The 25975-nt window shown below is 42.4% G+C and overlaps 1 protein-coding gene across 3 annotated transcripts in view; it reads right to left on the reverse strand.

The window, feature by feature from the left end:
• LOC126291728 (uncharacterized) overlaps positions 1 to 25975 on the reverse strand; it is a 200238-nt gene that overhangs the window by 110983 nt on the left and 63280 nt on the right. The window lies entirely within an intron of this gene.

The following is a 25975-nucleotide window of genomic DNA, read 5'->3' on the forward strand; positions in this document are numbered from 1 at the left end:
TACTGCTGTGAATAACAAAAATTGGAATAGGTAGCTATAACTGACTTATATAAGTTAATTCTAGTTACCGATTCCAATATTGCCGGCCGGGGTGGCCGAGCGGTCCTAGGTGCTACAGTCTGGAACCGGGCGACCGCTACGGTCGAAGGTTCGAATCCTGCCTCGAGCATGGATGTGTGTGATGTCCTTAGCTTAGTTAGATTTAAGTACTTCTAAGTTCTAGGGGACTGATGACCTCAGCAGTTAAGTCCTATAGTGCTCAGAGCCATTTGAACCATTTGATTCCAATTTTAGTAACTTTTTTGCATTAGTTCAGAGCGCTATTACAAATGCAGTAATCTAATTAATGAATCAACAGGTTCATACTAGGTGCACTGTGCTGCCACCTACCGCCAGGTACTCCATATCAGCGACATCAGAAGTCATTAGACATCGTGAGAGAGCAGAATGGGGCGCTCCGCTGAACTCACGAACTTTGAACGTGGTCAGGTGATTGGATGTCACTCGTGTCATACGTCTGTACGCGAGATTTCCACACTTCTAAACATCTCTAGGTCCACTGTTTCCGATGTGATAGTGAAGTGGAAACGTGAAGGGACACGTACAGCACAAAAGCGTACAGGCCGACCTCGTCTGTCGACTGACAGAGACCGCCGACATCTGAAGAGGGTCGTAATGTGTAATAGGCAGACATCTTTCCAGACCACCACACAGGAATTCCAAACTGCATCAGGATCCACTGCAAGTACTATGACAGTTAGGCGGGAGGTGAGAAAACTAGGATTTCATGGTCAAGCGGGTGTTACGCCTCGCTTGGTGTAAGAAGCGTAAACATTGGACAATTGACCAGTGGAAGAACGTTGTGTGGAGTGACGAACCACGGTACACGATGAGGCGATACGATGGCGGGGTGTGGCTGTGGCGAATGCCCGAAGAACGTCATCTGCCAGCGTGTGTAGTGCCAACAGTAAAATTCGGAGGCGGTGGTGTTGTTTTGTTGTTTTGCGTGACACTATCACAGAACAGGCCTACATTGATATTTTAAGCACCTTCTTGCATCCCACTGTTGAAGATCATTCGGGGATGGTGATTGTATCTTTCAACACGATCGAACACCAGTTCATAATGCACGGTCTGTGGCGGAGTTGTTACATGACAATAACATCTCTGTAACGGACTCGCCTGCACAGAGTCCTGACCTGAATCCTACAGGAAAACCTTTGGGATGTTTTGGAACGCCGACTTCGAGCCAGGCCTCACCGACCGACATCAGTACCTCTCCTCAGTGCTGTACTCCGTCAAGAATGGGCTGCCATTCCCCAAGAAACCTTTCAGCACCTGATCGAACGAATGCCTGTGAGAGGGGAAGCTGTCATCAAGGCTAAGGGTGAGTCAACACCATACTGAATTCCAATATTACCGACGCAGGACGCCACAAACTTGTCATTTTCAGCCAGATGTCCGGATACTTATCATGACATAGCGGAAAGCTGCATTTAAGAAATCTGTAATACAGTGCCGCTAAATTACCGCATTGGCTGAGGCGAATTGAACATCAAAGGTGAACGTTTGGAGCAGGTTTATTGGAGACTACCTGTCTGGTCCTTACTCCACTGAATAAACCATAACGACTAAGAGATAAGCACAATTTCTTATCGAAGAGATACCGATGGTCTTAGAGAAAGTACTACTTGGAATATGTAGATGTAAGAGGCATGTATGGAAAGTAAGTGCCGTTTTCGCTCTACCGCGACTGCAGCGCTGCCTCCGAACATTCCCACTCGCCCCTCTGCCTCACTGTCATTCCAGCGGCGACATTGCAGGCGAATTGTGTTCACATTTGCTACTGATCTTTCAAAATGTTTAAAGCAATCTCTGCCTCCGTCGATGTGAAGTGCGTTCTGTAATACGGGTTTTGAACGCAAAGAATGTTGAGGCAGTTGAAATTCATTGTCAATTTGCAGAGATTTGTGGTGAAAGTGTAATGACTGATAGAATGGTCAGAAAGTGGGTGAGACGCTTCAATGATGGACGAACCAATGTTCATGACGCAGCACGGAGTAGGTGTCCTCCTGTTGTCAGTGATGGTACGGTTCAGAAAGTTAACCAGAAATTGCGTGAAAACGGTCGGTTCAAATAAGAATGCTTCCGCAAACTTCAAAAGCTGTTTAGCATGAGACAGTCACAGATCGGTTCAATTTTCACAAGTTGTGTTCCCGTCGGGCTCCGTAAATGCTTATGAATGTCAACAAACTGAAGCGACTTGGCAGTGCTTCGACGTATTTATTCCGATACACTGATGAGGGAAATGAATTCTTAATCTGAATTGTGAATGGTGATGTAATTTGGATTTGTCATGTCACTCCAGAATCAAAACAACAATCGACGGAGTGGAGACACACGATGCCCCAAAACACAAAAATTCAAAACAACGTCGTCAGCACAAAAAAATTATGTACAAGGTGCTCTGGGGCAGACAGGGTGCTTGTTGAGTTCATTACCAGAGGTTCGTTGGATGGTTTGAGGTATAAAGGAACCAAACTACAGAACCATCAGTCCCTTTTTCCTCAAGGAAACAAGCCTCAAAGGAAAATAATGAAAATAAAGGAGTTGAGGGAAGTAAAACGGCATAAAACTAACGGGCAGCTACACCGAAAGAGATAAACGCACGCTAAAAGAAAAGGTAGAGGAAGGTAATAAAATCATAGAGAAGATGGGCTCGGCTGGCTGATCACAAGGATAAAAAAGGATGAGTCAGCCACTCTGCAACATACTAAAATCGCGAGCCTAAAAGACAAGGGGAGCAGAGCACACATAGGGGAAAGACGAACACTAAGGCAAACAAAATCAAGGAAAGAGTGACGAAGAGGTAAAGGGGAAGGATGGTAGAGGCCTAGGAGAGAAGGTCAGATGCCCAACCTTAGGCTGTACGATAAAAATCCTCCTCACGAATAAAATCATCATCATCATCATCATCATTTAAGACTGATTATGCCTTTCAGCGCTCAGTCTGGAGCATAGGCCCCCTTATAAAATTCCTCCACGATCCCCTTTTCAGTGCTAAAATTGGTGCCTCTTCTGATATTAAGCCTATTACTTCAAAATCATTCTTAACCGAATCCAGGTACCTTCTCCTTGGTCTGCCCCGACTCCTCCTACCCTCTACTGCTGAACCCATGAGTCTCTTGGGTAACCATGCTTCTCCCATGCGTGTAACATGACCCCACCATCTAAGCCTGTTCGCCCTGACTGCTGCATCTATAGAGTTCATTCCCATTTTTTCTTTGATTTCCTTATTGTGGACATCCTCCTGCCATTGTTCCCATCTACTAGTACCTGCAATCATCCTAGCTACTTTCATATCCGTAACCTCAACCTTGTTGATAAGGTAACCTGAATCCACCCAGCTTTCGCTCCCATGCAACAAAGTTGGTCGAAAGATTGAACGGTGCACAGATAACTTAGTCTTGTTACTGGCTTCTTTCTTGCAGAAGAGGGTAGATCGTAGCTGAGCGCTCACCCTCACGAATAAAACGTAAAACTAAATCGGTCGTGGCCTAGCACCATAAGTAGGGAGCTGGCAAGGTTAAAAGTCCGCCGGAGAGTGGCTAAAATTGGGCTGTCGAACAAGAGGTGGACGACAGCCATATGGCGACACCGAGTGTCCTCGCGACAGAGAAGGTGACCATGTGTTAGCCACGTTCAAATGGTTCAAATGGCTCTGAGCACTATGGGACTCAACTGCTATGGTCATTAGTCCCCTAGAACTTAGAACTACTTAAACCTAACTAACCTAAGGACATCACACACATCCATGTCCGAGGCAGGATTCGAACCTGCGACCGTAGCAGTCGCACGGTTCCGGACTGCGCGCCTAGAACCGCGAGACCACCGCGGCCGGCTGTTAGCCACGTACGGGCGATGCGGAGTCGACAAAGGACAACAGAGTCTCTGCGAGTGGCTAGCACGGACGACCGCCACGCATTGGATGTCTCCTTGATGACACGGAATTTATTTGTGGTACTGAGGGTGCGCTATTCAGTATTCCAGATCGCGAAAATTTGCAGCCGAAGACCCATCGGAGATCAGTCTCCGGAGGGCCGATCTCCAGTGTTGGTTTACCAGTAGGGTAGCCTGTTTGGCCAGGCTATCAGCAAGTTCATTGTCCGGTATCCCGACATGTCTTGGGGTCCACATGAAGGTCACTGAACGTCTGCTGGTCCCGAGGGCATAAAGAAACTCCTAGATAGTCATTACCGAAGGATGTCGAGGGAAGCACTGGTCGAGAGCTTGTCGGCTGCTTAAGGCTTCACTACAGATGCGGTGGGTGCGATATTGTGAAACACTGAGAAAATTTCGTCGCGGAATTCAAAAGGAAAGGCGTGGAATGATCAGACAAGGCATTGTGTTGCTGCATGAAGACGCACGTTCCCATTCTACTGGTGTCACTCAAAACTTCTTATTAAGCGATTCGGTTGGTTGCAGTTCGGTCACCCCACATATTACAGTCCCGATCTCGCACCTTCTGACCACCACTTGTTTCCGAGGATGGCGTTTCCACAGCGATGACGACGCAAAAAACGTTCAGCAACGGCCTTCTTCACTGGGGACACTCAAAGTTTTCTCAGGAGAGCACAGAAAAGATGGTTTTCTGATACGTTAAATGTTTGAATAATGGTGGCAACTACGTAGAAAACTAGTTTAAGAAACACTCTTTTTCGTAAAAATAAATTTGTTTCAAAATAATTTCATAAAATTTTGAACATAGCTGCTAAGGTTCAGTGACTGTGTCAGAATTAATTGTAGCAAATAAGCCGTCGGTCACAAATATTAAGTAAAAATTGACCTGGTTTCGACGGATACTATGAGCGTCATCTTCAGAATTAGACTAACTGTACTAAAACGTTAGGTATATAGAACATTAATAAAATTAAAGTTTGTACTGACTCGAAAAGATGCAGTACTTACAAGTGACATATTAAAAAATATCTAAGCCGGAAAGGCCAATTAAATTATTTAGACTTGACGCTTACAATAGAAGACAATAACATCACTTTCAATATTTTTCGAAAAGAAACGTATACTGACGAAATCGTGCCTGCTTCCTCTTTCCATCCACAGTCTCAAAAAATGGCCTTTTTTCACTCTGCCGTCCACCAAGCCACCTCCATACCACTTTCAACAGAAAAGTTTATTGAGGAGATTAATTTACTTAAAATCAAGGCAGTCAATAATGAATATACGCCTAACACAGTGGACGATATCCTAAAAAAGAAAACTGCAAGAACTACCACGCCCAACACCTCATGCACTGAAATTAACCAAAAAAAAGTTTTTCTATTCCTTTCGTAGGACCCATTTCCTATCAGGTTCAGCGCATTCTTCGCTACGTATACAACTGCAGTGTTGCCTTCTATACTAATAATAATCTGAAGAGAAACTTCATTCATAATTTGAAATCCATTCGCTCCCCTACATAAACCTCTGGCGTTTATAAAGATCACCTGTGATACCTGCTCCTCCTATTATATAGGGAAAACTGGGCGTGCTTTCACCATAAGATATAAAGAAAATCTTTTGAGAAAGAACAGCACCAGTCCCCTAAATTCATCCTTTGCCGATCATCTCTTAATTACTGGACACGTGCCTAAAGCCATAGGCGTTAACAATATTCTGCATACCGAAAAGAAGGGGCGTATGTTAGATGTCTTAGAGGAATTGGAGATTTTCAAACATCTCACTCGTCATGATGGCCTCATTCTCAACGAACAGCTGCAGCTGCGGAATAAGAAACTTTTTTGACTGTATAAAGCCATTGCTTGATCTTTGATTCAGATTTCCTCATGCAGTTTACCGAAATCTTGTTTTCCTGTCACATCTTTGCTGTTTTCATGTATGTCATAACTAACGTTTTTACGTTACAAAATGTATCTCTATTTAAAGCAGATAAATATGTAACTTCAACCTGTTATTATTCATGTTTACCTAATGCCTGAAGCAGCTGCATCACAATTTCATGTGTCTAATTTTGAATGTACAGTAGCCTAGTTGTTTCTGCGGGTACTAGATGGCGCTCGTAGCAACACCATGTTTAATTGCCCACACTTTCTAACGTGGGCACCTGTCTTGTTGCAACCCTTGTTCACAGTACGAGCAGCCCTTAGCGGCTCGCCATCTCACAAGTGTTCAACACGTCGCCTTTCCGGCTTAGATCTTTTTTAATATGTGACTTGTAAGTACTGCATGTTTTCGAGTCAGTACTAACTTTAATTTTATTAATGTACTATATACCTAATGTTTTAGTACAGTTAGTCTAGTTCCGAAGACGACGCTCATAATTTCATAAGTTTTTACCTTTGTGGTACCAGCACGATGGCTCACTATTCCGCTGTGGCAGGTAGAGCGTTCACCCAGCTCTTCCCTGGTTTCTGGTTAAGACGTGAAGGCGACATCGGTTGGCTTGCATGTTTGCCCGATATGACTGGCCTTTTTCCTTGGGGTAAACTCAAAGATGGGCCAACGGCCTTGCCGTAATGGTAACACCGGTTCCCGTCAGATCACCGCTGTCGGGCTGGGCTAGCACTTGGATGGGTGACCATCCGGTCTGCCGAGCGCTGTTGGCAAGCGGGGTGCACTCAGCCCTTGTGAGGCAAACTGAGGAGCTGCTTGATAATGAGAAATAGCGGCTCCGTTCAGGGAAACTGACCTACGGCCGGGAGAGCGGTGTGCTCACCACGTGCCCCTCCATATCCGCATCCATCGACGTCTATGGGATGACGATGACACGGCGACCGGTCAGTGCCGTTGGGCCTTCATGACCTATTCGGGAGGAGTTTAGTTTTAGTTTTTAAACTCAAAGATGAAGACTATGCACAAATTGCGGCCACCCGAGAGGATTTAAAACATCGCATTGTCTCAGCATGTGCAATGATATCAAAGGAGTCTATTCACTCTGACTAGAAACCCTTGCACCAGCGGCAGCGAACGTATTTTGGAATTGATGGCTGGAATCTCACATATTTTATGACGTAAGTGTTGTGATGAAAAAATATGATGAATGAGATTTTTAGCAGCAACTGCCAGTGCCACAACCATTTGATGTAATTTGATCGATAGCTTGATCCATTCAGATAGGTAGCATCAAGCTGAAATATGTTCTGACTCGTCAGTCAACGGTAAGAGACGGGAGAGTGAGGTTGTTTACCTTGCCTGTCGCGCATTATGGATTTGAACAACGCGCGAGCATTAAGTTCTGTTTCAAGTTGCAAAGAAATGAGAAAAAATTCGTGAAATGTTAAAATTGGAGTATGGCGATAATGTTGTAACTCTGAAGACTGTGTACAAGTGGTGTGAGCGATTTAAAAGTGGAAGTGGGTCGGTAGAAGGCGAGCAACGTTCGGGTTAACCTCAAAAACAGAAGAAAAGGTGCAAAAAGTGACGAAATTGTTCGTTCAAACAGGGGAGCTCACTGCAGAGCTGAGTATCTCGTACGGGTGCGTGCCTAGCACTTTAACCGGTAATTTGCAAATGAGACGAATGAGTGCAAAATTTATCCCCAGACTTTTGAGTGATAAATAGAATGAAAATCGTGTGTCGGTTTGCACGAAATTGAGGGATTCTCTTCATTCATATCTGGACTTCATATCCAGAATTATAACTAGAGAGGAAACTTGAGTCTGTGGGTATGAGCTTGAGAAAAAAATTAAGAGTTCCCGGTGGAAAACCAGTGAATCTCCTCGCCCTAAAAAGGCTCATCAGTGAAAGTCGAATATCGAAGTCATGCTTATTGTTTTTTTCGATGTTGAAGGCATGTGCGATGAGAGTTCGTTCCAAGAGGAACAAAGCAACCTTTGCGCAACGATGTACGAAGAAAGAGAGAGAGAAATGACACACGACAACGCGCCTTGTCACACCTTGTTTGCGATTCACGAGTTTTTGGCCGGGAAAAAAATGTTCCTGTCGCTCCACATCCACCTTACTCGTGAGTTTTAGCACCTTGCAACTTCTGGATCTCCCCAAAAATTAAAACCGTGCTTAAAGGAAAACGTTTTGATGTCATTCGTGAAACTGGGATGGTCATGACAGAGCAATTGAACGCTCTCCCAAAGAAAACTTCCAGAAATGCTTTTGGTCATGGATTCACCGTTCGGATCATTACACTGCTAGTCAGGGACACTACTTCGAAGGAGATTAAATCAAATTCCATGTACACTTATTACTTTGTTTCTAATAAAGTTATTCGACGTATTTTTGATCACATCTCGTAAATGGAATTTTAAGGAAGTATTTATGACGACATTATTTTCTGATTTCCTTTTTGTTACTGTCGCAATTTTGCATTGTAAGTATGGATTTTGATATTAAACTGATGACGCTAAGTAGGGACTTAACAACTCAATTCCCTATTTTACAGATCCATCTTTCAACGCCTCTGTCAGAAACACGAGCGGAAATATTAGCGTAATTAACTGGCGAATCATCCTTAGATGCCACGTTCTTCGGCTCCCAGCTGGATTTTCGGTCCACCCACCTGTCTCCAAGACAGTGTGATTAGTATGATGCGCTACACCGCTTTTGTAAGCAGACTCTCATAGATACGTCGAGCTAGAAGACCCTATCGGTCTGAGGCGACAACTTCTACTGGTTGAAACTAATTAACCACCGTTAAAACTGCGACGACGAATATTCCGCAACATCAAATTTCTTCTGTGGCTCTTTCTCGACGGATCTGGGCGCACGACGGGAAAATACGGAATTAACATCCTACTGTGTATGCGGAACATATTGGATAAATAAGCAACTTCCACCTACCGCGGCTGAATATATGGAGATGCAGGCGTTGAGGCGAAAGGTGTGTAAAAGTCCTTTTACACCGCATTAGTTCAGGCCATACGGAACGTCGACTCTGCAGATTGATGCCAGGACCAATTTAACATTCCAAAACCCGTACCCAACAAACGCAACGGCAATGGAATTCCTGTCCCACTATCACGATGCGTGCTTGGTGTATACAGGTCATCAAAGTCTAGTGATGTCCTTAGGTTAGTTAGGTTTAAGTAGTTCTAAGTTGTAGGGGGGTGATGACCACAAATGTTCAGTCCCTTAGTGCTCAGAGCCATTTGAACCATTTGAACCAAGTCTACTGAAGGTGTTGTAGGTGCTTATTGAGTACCCCGAAGCAAACAACAAGGCCTAAACAAGCTAGAGCAACAATCCACTGCCATGACTGCAGAGTTGATTGCCATTCTGGAAGCCCTGCCATGCGCACAGATGACCATGGCAGGCACAACAGTCGTGATCTCTCAGAGTATATCGTTCCTGCAACTGACCGCCCAGTCAATGAAGACCAAAAACGGCAAATAGGGAAAAAATTCGTGTAGTCGCAAATTTTTGTACAGTGATAGGGGGAGTGCCATGAGCAACATACTAAAAATTTCCTCCAGTGGGGCGTGAGAATTGGGGTAGGACGTGGAGGCGTTTAAAGATCACATTTTACGTTTTTCTTGAATAGTTCTAAAATCGCGGATGTGTCCCAGCACAAAATTAAACTACATTAACTTTCGTACAGAAAAGATCCTATTCATTTTTTCTCTAGAGCTAATAGTTTCTGCGTTGCAGGGGATGGAAAAATCGCAGATTATGAAAAATATTATTTTAATGGTATAAAATTAATGTTTTTAGTTAAATCAAGTGAGTTAATGACTGCACCATATCTGCTACAAAATAGCAGGTCAGCAACTGGAAGCAGTTAATCCCATAAATTATCTGGGAGTACGCATTAGGAGTGATTTAAAATGGAATGATCATATAAAGTTGATCGTCGGTAAAGCAGATGCCAGACTGAGATTCATTGGAAGAATCCTAAGGAAATGCAATCCGACAACAAAGGAAGTAGGTTACAGTACGCTTGTTCGCTCACTGCTATAATACTGCTCAGCAGTGTGGGATCCGCACCAGGTAGGGTTGATAGAAGAGATAGAGAAGATCCAACGGAGAGCAGCACGCTTCGTTACAGGATCATTTAGTAATCGCGAAAGCGTTACGGAGATCACAGATAAACTCCAGAGGAAGACTCTGCAGGAGAGACGCTCAGTAGCTCGGTACGGGCTTTTGTTGAAGTTTCGAGAACATACCTTCACCGAGGAGTCAAGCAGTATATTGCTCCCACCTACGTATATCTCGCGAAGAGACCATGAGGATAAAATCAGAGAGATTAGAGCCCACACAGAAGCATACCGACAATCCTTCTTTCCACGTACAATACGAGACTGGAATAGAAGGGAGAACCGATAGAGGTACTCAGGGTACCCTCCGCCACACACCGTCAGGTGGCTTGCGGAGTATGGATGTAGATGTAGATGTAGATGAGTACAGCATAGCAGAATTTAGGGATAAATTGTGTTGTGAGTGGTGGCAGAGGGATGACAACTACACGCTGTTTCACAAACACCCCGATCTTTCTCAGCACGCTTGTAAATCATTGGTGTGACGCAGTGCACAGACACATCTGAAGGGTGTTTATTTTCCACAACACGCGCTGTACGCAGGCAAGTCTGGGAAGTGTTTACTTTCCACAAAATTCATTAATACTAACTGGAATACAGATACTAGTTACTAAAAAAACTACACATACGAAGAGAGTCTATGTAAATCAGCGCATACCGTCTTGTACTGCAAGTAAGGGAAATTCATGCCCGCCCGGTTAGCCGTGCGGTCTAACGCACTGCTTTCCGGGCAGGAAGGAGTGCCGGTCACCGGCACGAAACCGCCCGGTTGATTAGTGTCGAGATCCGGTGTGCCAGACAGCCTGTGGATGGTTTTTAGGCGGTTTTCCATCTGCCTCGGCGAAAGCGGACTGGTTCCCCTTATTACGCCTCAGTTACACTATGTCGGCGATTGCTGCGGAAACACTGTCTCCACGTACTCGTACACCATAATTACTCTACCACGCAGACATTGGGGTTACACTCTTCTGGTGTGAGACGTTGCCCGGGAGAGTCCACTTGGGGCCGAACCGGTGTGTGGCGGCGGTGGGGTGAGTGGACTGCTGTAGCCTGTTGTGGGGTAGCGATCCACTGGGGGCTACGGCGGGGACGAAGCCCCTCCGTTGTTTCTAGGTCCCTGGTTTAATACAATACAATACAAGGGAAATTCATTGCTAGTCATCCTGTATGACTGCTGTGGCTTTCTTCTGGGGAACGTCAGTTCCCCAACCACCGTTACTGCTCGTTCTTCAGTTTACACACAGAATTATCGACTATACCCTTCCCTGCATTTCCCGTCCAGTTCTCTTGTGTGAGTAGACAAATCAACTGCACTGTGTTCTTATTTAAATAGTGGAATGATTTTTACTTTATTAAATGTGTACAAGACGATAACAGATCGTGAGTGTTGTGGTGATTGGCCTGTGGTAAGAAAAAGATACCATTCTTCCATGCAAGCGGTCATTTTCCTTTTTTGGAAATGTGCCCATCTGTACGTGCACGACATGGTAGCATTAAATACGAGCCACCCACGTGTGTTCAAGGATTTTGCAGGTAAGGGTTATTTCACGATAAATCGAACTGCTTCTTCTTGGGCAGGGGTTCGATTAGACCTGACCATAGAACAGACTTTACTGCGCTCCATTAAAAGCTAAGGTGGTCTGATAGGAGGAAGGGGCGTAACTGATTCCGTTCTAGCCACGAATACTACAATAAAAGGTCAGGCGGGACTGCGAGCTGTGACGTCACCGCAAACCGTCGGCTTACCGCACTGTATTGGAGCTTATAGGCTCGCGACGCATGCATGTTTAACTCATACGCAGGTACGAACATAATCGAGATTTCCCGTGTTTTAATGTATTATTATTTTACTGACATTATTATTAAGTTTTATATTAATTAGACCATATTTTTCTGTTGTCGGCGAAACGCTAGTGTAAGGCTTCCGAATGACGTCAATCTTTTTCACCAACTCGGAGGGCTCCGGTTTTTTTTCCTGGGCGAACAGGCTCACACAGGCTTAGACCGCATTGCCCTGTAGTACGAAGAAACCCCCTATAACGTCATTTTAGACTCTTTAAGTGTATTAGTAAGTTTCCTTTTCCTATTGCGTATAGTTATGTTACGACTCTCTTCATTTTTTAAGTTTTTGTCTTTTGTTCACTCTCAGTCCGCTTACTGCCTTAGCATGTGTTTTCTTGTTGAAAGCTTTCATTCTAATGAAATTTCGTGCCCTTACAAACACATTACAGCTAAGTTCTCCAGTCCTGGACACTTCTCGTTTATAATGTGCTTTAAACTTACAAAAACTTTTGGGTCACCTTCAGTGAATTACTGTGGGATTGTTGAAATTCTCTTTCCATTTTCAAAGCAATTTCCCTATAACTTTCAGTTTGCTTCATTAAAGATCCACTTGAAATTGTTTGAAATCATTTCTTTCCTACCACACACATAGTTTATATAAATGCGCTAATTCGGGGTGTTTGCATTTAATTCTATAAGCAATACATCCTTCAATCATCTCTAAGTGCCCAACATTTTCCTTCATATCTGGAAGATTTTACCCTTAATACTCTCAGCAATTCTCAAAAATTTCTCCTACCTCTAAAACAATCTCTTCAAAAATGGTTCAAATGGCTCTGAGGACTATGGGACTTAACATCTGTGGTCATCAGTCCCCTAGAACTTAGAACTACTTAAACCTAACTAAGTTAAGGACATCACACACATCCATGCCCGAGGCAGGATTCGAACCTGCGACCGTAGCAGTCACGCGGTTCCGGACTGAGCGCCTTAACCGCGAGACCACCGCGGCCGGCAATCTCTTCAACTTCCTTGCTGTCACTTTCACTTTTCTGTAGACAGTAAGTGTATTATTTCCCAGAAAACGACGGTTCTAAAGTGGTAGCTCGAGTACCGCCAAAGAAACTGGTATGAGCATACGTTTTCAGAGGTATGTAAACAGGCAGAATACAGCGCTGAGGTTTGCAACGCCAATATGACAAGTGTCTGGCGCAGTTGTTTGATCGGTTACTGCTGCTACAATGGCAAACTATCAAGATTTAAGTGAGTTTGAACGTGGTGTTATAGTCGGTGGGACACATCTCTGAGGTACCGATTTTCCCCTCTGGGGTACCGATTTTCCCCTCTGGGGTACCGATTTTCCCGTACGACCATTTCACGAGTGTACCGTGAATATCAGGAATCCGATGAAACATCAAATCTCGGACATCGCTGTGGCCGGAAAAAGATCCCTCAAGAACGGGACCAACGACAACTGAAGAGAACCGTTCAACGTGAAAGAAGTACTACCCTTACGCAAGTTGCTGCAGATTTCAATGCAGGACCAACAAAAACGGTCAGCATGCGAGCTTTCTGAGCCGAAGACCCACTCGTGCATCTTTATGATTACGACACAAAGCTTTACGCCTCGCCTGAGCCAGAACACTGACATTGGACTGTTGATGACTGGAAACATGTTGCCTGATTGGACGAATCTGGTTTCCAATTGTACCGAGCGGATGGACGTGTACGGGTATAGAGACAATCTCATGGATCCATGAACCCTGCATATCAACAGGGGACTGTACAAGCTGGTGGAGGCTCTGTAACGGTGTGGAGCTTGTGCAGTTGGAGTGATGTGGGATCCCTGATACGACTCTGGCAGGTGACACGTACCTAAGCATCCTGTCTGATCACCTGCATCCATTCATGTCCAGTGTGCATTCCGACAGACTTTGGCTATTCCAGCAGGATAACGCGACACCCCACACATGCAGGATTGGTACAAATTGGTTCCAGCAACACTCTTGTGAGTTTAAACACTTCCGCTGGCCACCAATCTCTCCAGAAATGAGCATTATTGTGCATATTTGGGATGCCTTGCAATGCACTGTTCAGAAGAGATCGCCAACCCCTCGTACTCTTTCCGGATTTATAGACAGTCCTGCAGGATTCATGGTGTCAGTTCCCTCCAGCACTACTTCAGACATTAGTCGAGTCCATGCCACGTCGGGTTGCGCCACTTCTGCCTGCTCGCTGGCGCCGTACACGATAGTGGGCAGGTGTACCAGTTTCCTTGGCTTTTCAATATATTAGCTGTTACTGTAACAAATTCTTTCTCATTCTCGCATGTACTACCTGACATTATTTCGCTCTTATTACGGCTCTACATCAAAGACTTTATTTTCAAGGGGTGCGGTGGTAGGCAAAGAGTGGTAGGCAACGTAAAGTCACAAGCTTTTCAATATCTTCGGATGACCAGCTGGTGCATCGTCTTTCATAACCACTTGTTGACAGCCAGAAAAAGAGCCCTGAATCACTTTTTGTTTAATTTATGAAAGCACTACATCGCGAGACGGTCCTGCAAATCTGCATTCTTTTGTCTAAGGACTTTTGTTTCTGTTAGCATAATTTCTAATTAATTGCGAAAGCACGCGTTGTCACATCTTCAGCAGTGTTCGTTTTCACGGTTACCATTTTGTCTAATACTAATCTCTTCATTAGTTGACAAGATATTTCCCTTCTTCCGTACAGTAGCTTCGTTTCTTTGCCCGCATATTTCTCTCATTATTACGATCATTACTACGCTGGAGGGTGGTAGATTTACAGGTGGAACAGAATCATCTTTAACTTGCGTCTCGAAGGAATATTTAACATTTTACTTTTCAAATCAAATGAAAACGAATCTACACTTTTACAAGCATTTATCCATTTTCGTTTCTTCTCATTGTTTTTAGGGAATATATGAAACTTAGATTCCAACTTACTTACTTGTCTGCTATGGTTAGTACAACTGTCGATCGCGCAGGAAACTATTCTTTTTCTCTTAAAAACCTATTATTGTTGTTGTTGTGGTCTTCAGTCCTGAGACTGGTTTGATCCAGCTCTCCATGCTACAGTATCCTGTGCAAGCTTCTTCATCTCCCAGTACTTACCGCGACCTACATCCTTCTGGATCTGCTTAGTGTGTTCATCCCTTGGTCTCCCTCTACGATTTTTACCCTGCACACTGCCCTCCAGTACTAAATTGGTGATCCCTTGATGCCTCAGAACATGTCTTCTAGTCAAGTTGTGCCACAAACTTCTCTCCTCCCCAATCCTATTCAATACCGCCTCATTAGTTATGTAATCTACCCGTCTAATCTTCAGCATTCTTCTGTAGCACCACATTTCGAAAGCTTCTATTCTCTTCTTGTCCATGTTTCACTTCCATACATGGTTATACTCCATACAAATACTTTCAGAAACGACTTCCTGGCACTTAAATCAATACTCGATGTTAACAAATTTCTCTTCTTCAGAAACGCTTTCCTTGCCATTGCCTGTCTACATTTTATATCCTCTCTACTGCGACCATCATCAGTTATTTTCCTCCCCAAATAGCAAAACTCCTTTACTACTTTAAGTGTCTCATTTCCTAATCTAATTCCCTCAGCATCACCCGACTTAATTCGACTACTTCCATTATCCTCGTTTTGCTTTTATTGATTTTCATCTTATATCCTCCTTTCAAGACCCTATTCATTCCGTTCAACTTTTTCTTCCAAGTCCTTTGCTGTCTCTGACAGAGTTACAATGTCATCGGCGAACCTCAAAGTTTTTATTTCTTCTCCATGGATTTTAATACCTACTCTGAATTTTTCTTTTGTTTCCTTTACTGCTTGCTCAATATACAGATTGAACAACATCGGGGAGAGACTACAACCCTGTCTCACTCCCTTCCCAACCACTGCTTCCCTTTCATGTCCCTCGACTATTTCAACTGCCATCTGGTTTCTGTACAAATTGTAAATAGCCTTTCGCTCTAATCTTCAGCATTCTTTTGTGGCACCACATTTCGAAAACTTCTATTCTCTTCTTGTCCATGTTTCACTTCCATATATGGCTACACTCCATACAAATACTTTCAGAAACGACTTCCTGACACTTAAATCTATGCCCGATGTTAACAAATTTCTCTTCTTCAGAAACGCTTTCCTGCCATTCCAGTCTACATTTTATATCCTCTCTACTTCGACCATCATCAGTTATTTTGCTCTCTAAATAGCAAAACTCCTTTACTACTTTAAGTGTCTCATTTTCTAATCTAATTCCCTCAGCATCACCCGACTTAATTCGACTACATTCCATTATCATCGTTTTGCTTCTGTTGATGTTCATCTTATATCCTACTTTCAAGACACTGTCCATTCCGTTCAACTGCTCTTCCAAGTCCTTTGCTATCTCTGACAGAATTACAATGTCATCGTTGAACCTCAAAAGGAAACTATTCTTTTTCTCTTAAAAACCTATCCTAAAAAAAGCCCTCAATAAACTACTAATTACGGTATAACTTTGTACTGAATCGCCAGTCACTAATAAAAATTAACACGGTCTTAAACAACCTCGTTTTCGTTAGTAAACGGAAATAACAACAAAAAACGTCATGGCAATTGTGGGGTCCCGGAGGCTGAGCGTCGCATTCGCCTCATGATCCCTACAATGTTTTCTAATATACGTGGTTCCAGCGAAGTGAGTTAGAGGCTCCCTTGGAGCAACTGCCATCTGCTCGTCGTTGATGAGATTTGCTGAGGTGATTTTTTTCAAGTTGGGAGCAGCACATTGATCTACGTGTATTACGTCAAAATAGGGATGGGCATGACCGGGCAAAATTTTATGAATGGTTCAACGTCTATTCTTCTTTTCCGAAAGTGAATGGACTTACCTGTCTGCAAACAGCAATAATCTGAAACTCTAAAATAAATAGCCACGAGGCCTTGCAAATTGGTACCAGAACCATGTAAAGTTGTATTGGTTGTAATTTTGTCAACAGAAAACCGTCTCAGAGAAATGTGGTATTGTAGTAGTATGAAGAACGCCGTAAAATTGCAGGTTGAAATTGTATCTGTGGAACCTCTGACAATTTTCCAAAGAACATTGCAAAAAAGAATGACAATGTTGCAAAGCTTGTTGAATACGAATTATTACCGTTGGCTCTTTTTAATGTCAGGGGAATGAGGAAAGAACAGGAATTTTCTCTCTACGACGCTTTTCCAGAGGACAATTATGCAACTCATGACATATGAACGATCGCTAATGTAGTAGATGGAGGCTTCCGCCTCCACTGCGTGAAATGTAATTTGGGCGCCAAGTTTTCAGTACTTTGCAGTCAATACATAGCTCGTATACTAAAATATTATGGTCAAAACTGTACAGTGGTTTTTGATGGTTGTCGTGACGTCAACAGTACAAAAGGAGCAGAACAGAAGAGAAGGGTCCTCACAAAAACTTCAGTTGACAATCAATGTTAATGAAAGCATGACTGTTAAACAAAAGCATTTTTCGCAAATGCAAATAACAAAACCAGACTAACAGAACTCCTCAGCGACATAATGACAGCGAGGGGTTTAGAAACAGTAATTACTATAGACGATGCTGACGGTACTGTAGTTAGACTTGCGTTAGAGAAAGCTCCCCTGTCACGATAATAGGGGAGGGCGTCGACTTGACTGTTTTACTCATTGCTTTTTCACGACCAGCCACTAAAATATACTGCATGAAGTCTGGTAGGGTCAAGGTTGAATCCAGACGGTTTTCATCAAATTCTAACAAGTACATTTCACGGAAACCATCCTCCACCTCCATGTGTTAACAGATGTATCACGACCTCCCCTATTTGCAACAAAAGCTAAGGGGGGAATGCTTCAGCTGTTGAGTAAATTTCTTAGGCAAATGAAGAGGTATTCATTAACCTCTCGACACTAGCAGAAAAGGTCGCACAGGATACTGAGGTAATGTTTCTAAAAAAATTTAACAAGCGCATGAGCATCTGCAAGATCTGAATAAATTCCGGTATGGTGCATTAATAAGGCCAAATCCAGAGTTCACCCACTGCTGCCAAACACAGGAGCTCTGCACCAGTACTCTAGGAGTTTGTTTACACGTATATTAATTTTTATTAATTTTCTGTTTTATATAATGATCTTTAAAACATAATTTCTTGTTGCTTTCAGGTGTTCGGTTACTTACAGATACAACAATGGCTCAATAACCCCCTGTCGCAGAGCAAGTGGGGATGAAGCCGAGGGGAGGATAGATAGCTCTACACTGTGATACCCGAAGACAAAGTAGCGCCTGAAGCTATACTGAAGAACAATATCTTTTGCTGGGTGTTGGGGAGACGTGGATGCCGAAAAGCCAGCATTACATGTCCCACGACTTGCGACATGTGCCGCGGTACATGTACGAATGGTGAGCCGTTACTCGATCTACAAAATGGTGACGATGATGATGATACAGTTGTTGATTTTTGAAAGTACCCATTCAAGCTAAGATGTTATTTCATAACAACTAATGTAGAATATCCGTTATTTCTAAGTTCAGTGAGCATTAAACATTAATTTTATACCATTAACACATTATTTTTAATAATTTGCGATTATTCCATCCCCGGCAACGCGGAAAGTATTAGTTTTGATAACAAATAAATAGGTCCTTTTTTGTAGGAAATTTAATGTAGTGTAATTGTGTATCGGGAAAGACTTTCGATAGAAGCCAAGGTTTTCGGTGACTTAATCAAGAAAAACGCAAAAAAATGATTTTTAAACGTCGCTCCACCCAGCGTTCACACCCTGCAAGTACGGATTGCTAGTATATTGTTCATGACACTCTATGCTAGTACTGTACAAACATTTGCGACTACACAAATTTTTCCCCTAATTTTCCTTCGTTGATTGGAGTATGATTAGAAACCATCACAATAGCTGAAATAACCTCATAGTCACAGCAATTGTCGATCTTGTGCTCCGGGTGCAGAGAAACAATCGCAACATCATTCAATGGTATGGGTAAAAGGCCACTCTGGGATATCTAGAAATGAACAAGTAGATGTCCTAGCAAAGAAAGTACCTCTGCATGGAGCTATTAAATATGATAACGCTCCTCTCACATATATAATACCCTGCTCAGAAAACAGTTATCATCGGACTGGAAAGAGGGACGGTCAATGACATCTACATCATTACTCTGCAATTCACATTTAAGTGCTTGGCAGAGGGTTCATCGAACCACAATCGTACTATCTCTCTACCACTCCACTCTCGAACAGGGCGCTGGAAAAACAAAAACCTAAAACTTTCTGTTCGAGCTCTGATTTCTGTTATTTTATTTTGATGATCATTCCTACCTATGTAGGTTGGGCTCAACAAAATATTTTCGCATTCTGAAGAGAGAGTTGGTGACTGAAATTTCGTAAATAGATCTCGCCGCGACAAAAACGTCTTTAATGACCTCCATCCCAACTCGCGTATCATATCTGCCACACTCTCTCCCCTATTACATGATAATACAAAACGAGTTGCCCTTTCGATGTCCTCTGTCAATCCCACCTGGTAAAGATCCCACACCGCACAGCAATATTCTAACAGAGGACGAACGAGTGTAGTGTAAGCTGTCTCTTTAGTGGACTTGTTGCATCTTGTAAGTGTCCTGCCAATGAAACGCAACCTTTGGCTCGCCTTCCCCACAATATTATCTATGTGGTCTTTCCAACTGAAGTTGTTCGTAATTTTAACAACCAGGTACTTAGATCAATTGACAGCCTTGAGAATTGTACTATTTATCGAGAAATCGAATTACAAAGGATTTATTTTGGAACTCATGTGGATTGTAAGGTGTCAGGCAAATCCAACACCTTCCATGAAAACCCTGACATAATAAGCAAATTTACTAGTATGTCACATAGCTCCGAATAAATCGTGACATGAAATTAACCAAAGCAATAGAAGTAACGAGTGAGCAAATGGAATGCCACAGACTAACACAAGAATGCCTAAATGCATGTCGTACCTTCCCACCGTGAGGCAGACGCAGTTCCGAGGGGAGAAACGAGGACAGAAGCCGAGAGCAGAACCGTGTTAAGCTAGATAAGGGAGGGGCTGGGCACCCACGCCGCGAGCCTACCTGTACGGCTATACAACCCGCACGTTTTAGCGTGAGGCTTTTTCGCGTCTCAGGTATGTCAAGGACAACCCCCAGCCCATGTTAAAAGCTAGAGCCCTCCAGAAAAACAGTATAGATCTTACGATAACACAAAAAGGGCCACTACCACCCGCAAGTTTTAGCGTGAGACTTTTTCGCGTGTCTGTTACATTAGGATCACTCCCCAGCCCATGTTAAAAGATAGAGCCCTCCAGAAGAGCAGTATAGATCCTACGATAACGCTAAAAGGACCACACTAGCTACAGGTTTTAGCGTGAGACTTTTTAGCGTCTCTGTTACGTTGCAAACTTTAAAAACATTGCCCCACCACGAAAAATATAACGTTTCTCGTTGGATAGACAGTATTTTTGTAGGCGGAGCATAAGGTTAACATCGAGACCCTGATTGGTCAGATGAAAACATAGCCAGATAGTTTTTTTAAACTAACTTCGGTAAATTGTAGTAAGGAGAAGTTAGAGTTGAGTTGGTTCCGAGACGGCGAGCTGGATGGCTGCTGCGCCGGCCGCTGCCGCCCTGACGCTGCTTAGACACCGACAAGGTAATGAACGCACGCGATGCCGCATTTTTGAGCGCATAAGGCTTCACTGAGAACTGCAGAAGTCTCATCTGTTACACCCTCTTTTTGCGTAATACTAGTGTCGATCGTTAATTAAAACTCATGGTGTTCACATTTGCCACTTGAAGAACAGATCTGAAACGCGATGATTTTTCTATTTTATAGTTATTGAGAAGCCACATCAGCCACTGTAATTTACGAGTCAGATAAGTAATTAAAGATAACTGAGGGTCACTGTAGACCATTTTGATAGTTTTCTCTTTTGTGAAACTTAAATTAAACCTAGATTATAGATGTGATATGGCATAGGTCATCCTTCGATCGATTGTAGAACTTGGAAACCCATTCAGGGAATATTCGTTCACATTTTTGTTGAACGCAGTTGGTTTTTACCATCCTGTATTAAAACATTTCCTTTTATCAATAGTGCAATTTATAAACGATGTTTTGTGATTAGAATAAATTTCCAATGGTAAACTTAACTGCTATTTCGACGTTATTTTACCAGCTAACTAAAAATAGGAAAGCCTTGAACCCTTTCCACTATATTTAGTTAGAATTAAGATTCTTTTAGAGGGAGTGCAGTGGAGCTGACGCTGAGATCATTTAGTATTTGGTTATATCATCGCTAGTCTCACTGAACTCTTCTGAATTCTACATGTCATGTGTGGTCTGGCGTCTCCTTACCAGCAACAGGTCCCAGGTTCAAACTAGTTAATTCCCTAAAAAACATGCTCAGAGCGTCGTTGCGCGAAAGTGGTAGGGAGACACGATATAGAACAAACAGACACCACCATGAATGTTTAGAGGATCACCTCACACTTTTCGTTATTTAGCGTCAACTGCCACCTGACACACCATACAGCAATATTTTCTAAATCGCTTTGCAACTGATACTGGTCTTCGGATGACCTTACTAGACGGTAAATTACAGCATCATCTGCGAACAACCTAAGAGAACTGCTCAGATTGTCACCCAGGTCATTTATATAGATCAGGAACAACAGAGGTCCCAGGACGCTTCCCTGGGGAACACCTGGTATCACTTCAGTATCTAAAACCAAAGGCAGCCACTATGCACTAATTCATCCCACGATTCTAAGAGTACACAAACATCGAGGAGCATGACTGAAATTTCATATTTGTAAGTTCATCAAACATTTCTATGGGCGAATCTTAAGCGCCATCCCTCAATGTGTTTGCAGTGAGGGAGAAGATCCAAATCATTTTATGTTTCCACAATGTCGTCGGGACACGAGTCACATTAACGTTCTTCAACTAATCTTCGACACTTGTAATCATTTGCCAAGCACCCTCCAAACTTTGGTAGCGTCCAACGATATAGAACGTATAAAATGCTGTACGAGTTCATATATTATACCTCCATGCACTGTTAATATAATGCTCTTGACACTTAGAATGCCAGGAGAAGACCAAAGCACCATAGCCTGACTATTTTCACGTGCTATTCAACAGGATATAGAACGCTCAGCCTATAATTGTTTGACGCTATGTCCTCCTATGTGTGTTTGTCTGAGTACTGGTTTATCTACACGTAAGGCTATAATACCAAAATCTGGTTATTATCTACAGTTCTCATGTTTTACTTAGGTGGTACTTACAGACCTGCACAGACATTCAATTATCTATCAGCAACTTTTGAAACAATTCTTACAGGAAGGCAAAGGTAAATTAAAATTCGTTTTATATCGGAGTGCGTCCTTTATTAAGCCTATTAACTTCGTACCAGGATATGACTTAAACTCACGTATACTCTGCGGTGTCGAAACAAACTGTAGAATCATATTTCCAGTGTTGGGATGGCTGTATCGGTAAGTACCGAAAAAAAAAAAAACGAACTTCCGCGTAAGACAGTAATCGCTTTCGAGTTCAAAACAGATAAATCCTAAGTCCTAGATATAGTAATTTCTACGAAACTTCTTATAGGATTATGACGAGTGAAATGCTGTTACATTTCTCTCTTTTAAAATTATCATAAAAGCAGCAGAGATTACTATACTCCCATTTCAAACAGAGAAGTTGATACCGGCATCTATGTAACTGATATAGCTATTAAAAGACATTATACGCCTTTAAATAAGGACTTTCTCAGAAATCATTGGGGTGAAAACAGTATTACGAAATCTTAAAATGATTCAAGGAGTATCCGATGCCAACGACTTAGCTGAATCATCCCGTATGTAACCTTGCCATTAGAAGAATTGCAAACTTTAAAGACGTAGAAAACAGTATTATAATTGGCTTCTTTCCATTCACTACTGTCCAACGGGGTAATGTTTCGGAGTTACTCCTATCTTAAGTAAAAAGTATCCGTTGTACAAAAGAAAGTGATCAGATAGATGTGTGGAGTTCACACTTAGATATATAGGGTGTTACAAAAAGGTACGGCCAAACTTTCAGGAAACATTCCTCACACACAAAGAAAGAAAATATGTTATGTGGACATGTGTCTGGAAACGCTTACTTTCCATGTTATAGTTCATTTTATTACTTCTCTTCAAATCACATTAATCATGGAATGGAAACACACAGCAACAGAACGTACCAACGTGACTTCAATTTGTTACAGGAAATGATCAAAATGTCCTCCGTTAGCGAGGATACATGCATCCACCGTCCGTCGCATGGAATCCATGACGCGCTGATGCAGCCCTGGAGAATGGCGTATTGTATCACAGCCGTCCACAATACGAGCACGAAGAGTCTCTACATTTGGTACCGGTGTTGCGTAGACAAGAGCTTTCAAATGCCCCCATAAATGAAAGTCAAGAGGGTTGAGGTCAGGAGAGCGTGGAGGCCATGGAATTGGTCCGCCTCTACCAATCCATAGGTCACCGAATCTGTTCTTCAGAAGCGTACGAACACTTCGACTGAAATGTGCAGGAGCTCCATCGTGCATGGACCACATGTTGTGTCGTACTTGTGAAGGCACATGTTCTAGCAGCAGGGGTAGAGTATCCCGTATGAAATCATGATAACGTGCTCCATTGAGCGTAGGTGGAAGAACATGGGGCCCAATCAAGACATCACCAACAATGCCTGCCCAAACGTTCACAGAAAATCTGTGTTGATGACGTGATTGCACAATTTCTTGCGGATTCTCGTCAGCCCAAACATGTTGATTGTGAAAATTTACAATTTGATCATGTTGGAATGAAGCCTCATCCGTAAAGAGAACATTTGCACTGAAATGAGGATTGACACATTGTTGGATGAACCATTCGCAGAAGTGTACCCGTGGAGGCCAATCAGCTGCTGATAGTGCCTGCACACGCTGTACATGTTACGGAAACAACTGGTTCTCCCGTAGCACTCTCCATACAGTGACGTGGTCAACCTTACCTTGTAAACATTGCACTGACTGCAAAACCACGTTCGTGATGAACACTAACCTGTTGATGCTACGTACTGATGTGCTTGATGCTAGTACTGTAGAGCAATGAGTCGCATGTCAACACAAGCACCTAAGTCAACATTATCTTTCGTCAATTGGGCCAACTGGCGTTGAATCGAGGAAGTACAGTACACACTGACGAAACTAAAATGAGCTCTAACATGGAAATTAAGCGTTTCCGGATACATGTCCACATAACATCTTTTCTTTATTTGTGTATGAGGAATGTTTCTTGAAAGTTTGGCCGTACATTTTTGTAACACCCTGTAAACAAATGGGAGTATTTGCTACAGCCACACAGTAAATTTATTCACTGGTGAGATTCGTTGACAAGAATCCATCCCGTTTTTCTTTCTTTTTTTTTTCGAGTAATAGCGGTATTCAGAGCTCGGTTCAATGCTAGTGTCCGACTCCTCACGTCGGCTTTGAGCAATGACGTCATACCTAAGGAAGAGAAGCTACAGAGAGGCAATCTCTGAAAGCAACCGATCATATACAAAACAAGCGAATGTAGCGTACGATAAAATTACACAGTTCACGTGATTGATTACTTAGCCATAAATTAGCAAAGAGGAGTATACACGTCTGAAAAAGAATAATTATCGTAATTTATGCGAGTAAGAAGAGCACAGAGAACCTTTAAATCCAGTGCAGTATAGCGCATGGTGAAGTCATAATATTATGAATCATCGCCAACTATTGATACTAATTGTTAAATCTATACAAGTAATGAAATTTGACAAAAAGTAGAGTCTAACAAATACTGAAATCGGTAATGGGACCTACCTGTATAGGTTAATTCTAGTTACTGATTCCACCCATTCCAATTCTAGTTACTGATTCCACGTTTTCCACCGTTCGTTATTTAGATCGCAGGATTTCTGCATATGGTAATAAAATCTTCAAAAAGAAAAAATGGGAATCTGTTCCAACAATACTTATTGGTTTTCATAGTAGTTCTGAGATCAATAAGAAATCCTACAAAATCGTAGTCCACAGATTTATTGCAAAAATGTCCGAAATTATGAACCATTGGAAAGCTGGAATGGTAACGAGAACTGACCTATATAGGCCAACTCTGTCAGTTCCAGCCAAGCGATAATTCATTGATTGCATCGTTTTTTCAACACGTGTGTGTATTAAAACGTAGGCTAATATGATTTCTACATTTGTAATTGCCCTCTGAACGACTGAAAATAAGTTACCAATATTGGAATCGGTAACTAGAATTGACCTATATAGGAGGTCAGTTCTACGTATCTAGCGCAGTTTTCTTTATACATCGCTGTAGTTTTAGAGTGCAATTACAAATGTAGAAATGGTATTACGTTTCAGTGTATATAACTGCAAAAATTATTTCCATGTGAATCATGGAGCTGTTGGAATCTGTAACTGGAATTTAGCTACAGAGGTTAATTATAGTTATCGATTCCAATAGTTAATTTTTGTAGATATTCGTTTGTCATGTATTGGCTTTTCTTTTAGAATTTAGTGTGTCGGTTTCTCCACATTTTATGCTAGTGTTTCGTATTTGTTATCATTTGTTTTTAATTGTTTTGGTTATCTTCAGTTCGTTTCGATGTAATTCATGACTAACTAAATAACTGCGTGAATGCGATTGTAATTTTATCGTATGCTACATTTGTTTGTTTACGAATATGACCCGTTGATTTCATGGCTTGATTGTACGCAGCGTCTTTGCCTTAGGTATGATGTCATTGCTCCAAGCCGACGAGTGGAATCGAACACCAGAACTTATCCCAAAACACAATAGTAGGAGTGAAATGCGATAAACTGGAAATTGTGATACTGCGTGTCCAGTTCGACCTGTCTCTTAATTATCAAGACTGTGTGTCAGCAGTCTACGTAATCAACATGGCGACTACAACGTCATATCTTTGGCTATATTTGGTGAGAATTTTTATTTTATTTGTGGTTTCCACTCCAGCTGTAAAGCTTTTTTACGATAATGGATTGGCGCTCTCTATGCGATAGACGGTAGTAAACTTCGCTTTGGACTAATCGCTTAGATTTTTTTCT

The sequence above is a fragment of the Schistocerca gregaria genome, chromosome 9 (genome assembly GCF_023897955.1).
Source record: "Schistocerca gregaria isolate iqSchGreg1 chromosome 9, iqSchGreg1.2, whole genome shotgun sequence".
In the NCBI taxonomy this organism is placed as follows: Eukaryota; Metazoa; Arthropoda; class Insecta; order Orthoptera; family Acrididae; genus Schistocerca; species Schistocerca gregaria.